Source organism: Petromyzon marinus (assembly GCF_048934315.1).
Source record: "Petromyzon marinus isolate PM22_M1 ecotype Great Lakes invasive population chromosome 84 unlocalized genomic scaffold, UKy_Petmar_22M1.pri1.0 chr84_unloc.3, whole genome shotgun sequence".
Lineage (NCBI taxonomy): Eukaryota > Metazoa > Chordata > Hyperoartia > Petromyzontiformes > Petromyzontidae > Petromyzon > Petromyzon marinus.
In genome coordinates, this window is record NW_027422640.1 from 1427143 (window position 1) to 1431905 (window position 4763).

A 4763-nucleotide genomic window follows, 5' to 3' on the forward strand; every position below is an offset into this window, starting at 1 on the left:
CTTTCCTTTTCCACGATGTGGTGTTGTATTTACATGCAAATTCTACCTCTAGCCCCGCCCACTTACCCTTGGGCTGAGCTTATTTCAAGCCAATATAACTTCGTGTTTCAGCAGCTTTCTCGCTATATTTTTTCACCTGATGATGGTTGCTTGTGTTGCGATCGAAACGTCGTGATCTATTATTTTTTTCTACCTACGTGACTTTACCGAAAGAACCAAAGAGTATTGTGATTGTAATTTTGATAGTGATCGTTGTGGTGGAGGTGGTGATATTGATGGTTGTGTTAACGATAGCGGTGATTTTGGTGGTTGTAATGGTGGTATTGATGGTGGTAATGGTGGTTGACTATTACCCCTCTCGTGTCCTTACCTCCACAACCAGTTTTAAAAATCTGCCGGTGTCTGTGCTGGAGATGGACGTCTGGATATCTGTGCGGTCTGGAGCGGTGGACAATAGACTCCTGCAGCTCAACCAGGTGGACGCACTGGGCAGGGAGCAAGATGGTGGTGACCTTAGAGACCCACTTACTCCCACAGAGAGCCATAGACTCACTCAGAGAGAGCACTCACACAGAGAGCCAATGTCTCACTGACACAGAGCCATAGACTCACTCACATGGAGACACATAGACTCACTCAAACAGAGAACCATTGATTAACCCACACAGAGAACCACAGAGTCACTCGCACAGACTCACACAGAGAGACATAGACTCACTGACGCAGAGGACTATATGCAGTACATCCTCGTCTTTTATGTAATGTGTTTCACTTAGTGCACACCACACCCACTATAACTGGAGTAGCACATGACGGACTGCTCTTATGAGTGGTGTGAGTGTTGGCAGCGTTGTTCTGTATTGCTGGGAGCTGATGCTGTACCGGTGCGCGCTGTGTTACGTGGCGTGTCATCCTCTTCCTCAGCCTTTGTTCCAGCATCTGTGTATAGTGTCATCTCACTCACTCCCTTATAGTTTTCACTCATCATATCTCCCTTTCACGTCCTTTGAATGTATATTGATGAATGTAACACAATTTTTATTATTATTTGGCTGCTATAAATTCCCACGTCATAAGCTACTTCATTCATCTATCATTTGTGGCCAGTTCGCTTCTGAAATAGAAGCTAATAGCTTAGAGGGCTTTACTAGGTAAGATAAAAATAGTTTATTTTTATTTTTTTGTGATTTGCTTACCTTTCCTATACTTTTCACTTCGATTGTGTTTTTGCATCGTTTGTTCTTGTAACTTTCTGTACCACCCCAACTGGACATCTGTGAAAAAGGGCTTTTTAGATTCCTCCAGTATAAATAAAGATTATAATATATATCTTCTACATATACACAACACATTTAAAATAAACATAGAAAAGTGTACTGTACTCTCAATTAAAAATTAATAATAAAAGTTACATTGTGCTAAAACAGAGTCCCCCCCTTTACCGTTTTTCCTTGTAGAAAAGTTTTCTGCTTGACGTAAAATAGCTTTAAACAGCAATTTTCGACAACGCAACCCCCGCGTTAAGCAAGGATATGTTGTACTCACTTACACAGAGAGACATAGACTCAAACTTGATTTGGCACTTTTGTGACTGCAGGAATTACTCTTTGGTTATTTCGGTAAAGTCACGTAGACATAGACTTGCACAGAAAGCCATAAACTCACTCGAACAGAGAGACTTGGAGTCAATCACACAGAGCCATCGACTCATTCAAACACAGATGATGATAACAGATACCCATGAACTCACATTGAGACCCATGGACTCACACAGAGACCAGTAAACTTACCAGACCCGTAGACTCACAGAGACGCATAGACTTACAGAGAGGTATGGACTTACACAGAGACCCATAGACTTACAGAGAGGTAAAGACTTACACAGAGACCCATAGACTGGTGAACGAGATTTGAACTCGGATCACCAGATTTGTAGCACAGCACATTCGCCGATACACTACCGTTCACCTTACACACTCACACACGCACTCACATGCTCACTCATTCACGCAACCAGATGCTCACTTCCACATTCAATCAATCACTCAATCACTCACACACTCGCGTTTTATTGCATGTAGCAATATCTTCAGGAGCTAAATGTCAATTATTGAGGTCTGTTAAGATAAGCGAGTGTGTGGATGACATAGCAATAGTGGGTGAGTAGGTGAGTGAAGAGGTGAGCTCAGTAGCATGTTGCAGGTCTTCCCGAGGACAAGGCGGGTCATATTTAGGGTGTGTAACATGTTGATTGACTGGGTTGAGTGTTGTGTTTGTGAGTGAGTAGGTGAGCTCACTCGAATGTCGCAGGTCTCGCCCAGCGTTTTCCAATCAAAGATTAAACAGATGAATGAGTGGTGGGATTTTTGTTATTGTTTTCAGGTGAGCAGCACCACCTTAACACAAATATCTGTATTACACCTTCATCCATGTAATAGCTGTGTCCGTCTTACACCTCCATTTTCTTAGAAGCCTCTGGATTTGACATAGCGCATCTTTTTCTGTGTGTGTGTGTCTGTGTGACCCAGTCCTGAACCTTCCCTCGGTCGACTCACCATCTAAAGAGTACCTGGTGCAGTGTCTATAATAAACATCAGCAATTGGGAGAGACAAAGGTGGCCGCGTGCATGGTGTTGGCCACATCACATTCCCACAGCGGATTTTGGCGAACCATCGAACAAAGGCGGTCGCTGCATCACACTTTCAGAAGCGCTTCTGCGGCCGTCTCGAACGCTCTTCCTTCTGATATTAGAAGCCACTGGAGCTGTGCACTTTTACATCTAGATTGAAAACTCATTTATTTAGAACTACTTTTTGTGCTTACTTTGTTGCCCTTCCCCTGCACCTCCGATTAGCACGGTTGGCTACGTACCGTGCAAAAGAAGTTCAACATACAAAATACATACCACCCCCTCGTGTGTTCCACAGCACAAGGCTCCACAACTTGCCCTAACATGTCTATTGAGGCTACTTTGGTGACCTGTGTGTGTGCATAATTAATTATCATTATTTTATTAAATGGCCTTCATCAACAAAGGACACGAGTCCATTGAGGGACGGGGACAGCGTGGGACCCTTCGTGGAGCCGATTCTCGCAATGGCGGAGGAAGAGTTGGAGGGATGCAGCAGAGGAGGGGGTGGCACCGCACGATGTTCGTGCTGAGAGTGAACGTGGCACTGGGGGAGGCTCCGGAGTTGGGCCTCTTCAGGGCGACTGGCGATAGAGTGGAGAAGTCGAGGTGAGAGTGACTCGGGGAATGGGGGTGAGGTGAGTGGAGGGGTGACTCGGGGAGTCAGATTAGTGGAGGGGTGACTAGGGGAGTGGACGTGCACCTGATTATGCACGAATGTGAGTGGACTGCCCATGCATTCATCATCATTATGGGCATCATCACCAGTGGTAAATCCACTGTTTGATGAAGGCCTCCCCAAACCAACGTCACTTCTCGTGACGCCTGCGCTGTGACAATCGGCCCCAGCACCTCCTGTGCATGAGCTTCCCACCTCCTCCCCTCCAAGTTACTCTTGATCATCAGCCATCGTCACTTCCAGAAACGTTTTCATCTGCGTGTTGCTCTTTCCTTCTCATAATGGTCAACATGAGGAGGGATCTTACCTCTGTGTATGTTCTCTCATCTGCACGTTCCTCTGTCTTGGTGTGATTTCGAGCACGCGTCTCTGCATGCTTCTCTGCGCAGGGTTTGTTCTGTACGTGTTTTTTGAGCTGGTGGCCGCGTCTGAACCGTGTCGTGCCCGTCAGGATGCCACTCAATACAAAACAAATGGAAGGAGTGAAATTATCTTGGGACCACAGCCTTGTCTCAATTCTTCACCCCTGGTGTACAAGTCAGCAGCTGGGACCATCACTGCTATCCATTAATATGTACGGGCTGCTAAGGATTCTCTTCATCTCTGGGTCTCTACCTCTAAATGATGACTCTGAGTATTGACCGCAGTGCATTTCTCAGCTCTATCGAGTACCCGGTAAGATCGAAAAACTCTCAGCTCACACGGTGGCTTCGGGTGATCATCCAATTAATACATCAGGATGTGCACCCTCATGAATAACAAACGTGCATTGCGGAAGGTGCCGACTGACTGCCATGCTGCATACTGCTGTATAAATAACCCACCCACACATGCACAAGCCTGTGTGGGTATGCGTATTATCCGGTAATTGTATAGTGTTTCGCGTATTGCGCGATGAACTTGGCAACACCAGTACCGAGGAACTAAAGTGGTTTTGGGCTAACCCGAGGTCGCCTCAGCCTCAAATGAGAACCTGGTGCACTGTGTAGTGAACATCGCCACTGGGGAGACAATGGCGGCCGGGCGTGTTGGTGCTGGGCACCCACCCCCTCGTGTGCCACAGTGGCGGCCCTCATAGGCACTGCTCGCTAGCAGCACTTGCCCCTACAGTCTTTTACAGGCTATACGGGAGATCTTTGTCTTTGCAGAGTCTACGTGAGTCTAACTCTAAGTGTGTATATATTCATACGCAGACACAAAGGCTCCCCACAGGCTATACACACTCACTCACTCACATACTCACTCACTCACACGCTCACTCGCCCACACACTCACTCACATACTCACTTACACACTCAGTCACTCACACACTCGCCCACATACACTCACAAATTCACACACTCACTCAATCACACACTCACTCAATCACACACTCACTCGCCCACAGACACACATTCACCCACTCACACACTCACCCACACATTCACACTCACACATTCACACTCACACACACA

General features: G+C 46.5%; 1 long non-coding RNA gene across 1 annotated transcript; it reads left to right on the plus strand.

The window, feature by feature from the left end:
* The first annotated feature begins 277 nt into the window (after positions 1-277).
* LOC142908440 (uncharacterized) lies at positions 278-2614 on the plus strand. Its single transcript, XR_012931762.1, has 2 exons — positions 278-476; positions 2529-2614. It is a non-coding gene; the product is annotated as an uncharacterized LOC142908440 (long non-coding RNA).
* The last annotated feature ends 2149 nt before the right edge of the window (positions 2615-4763 follow it).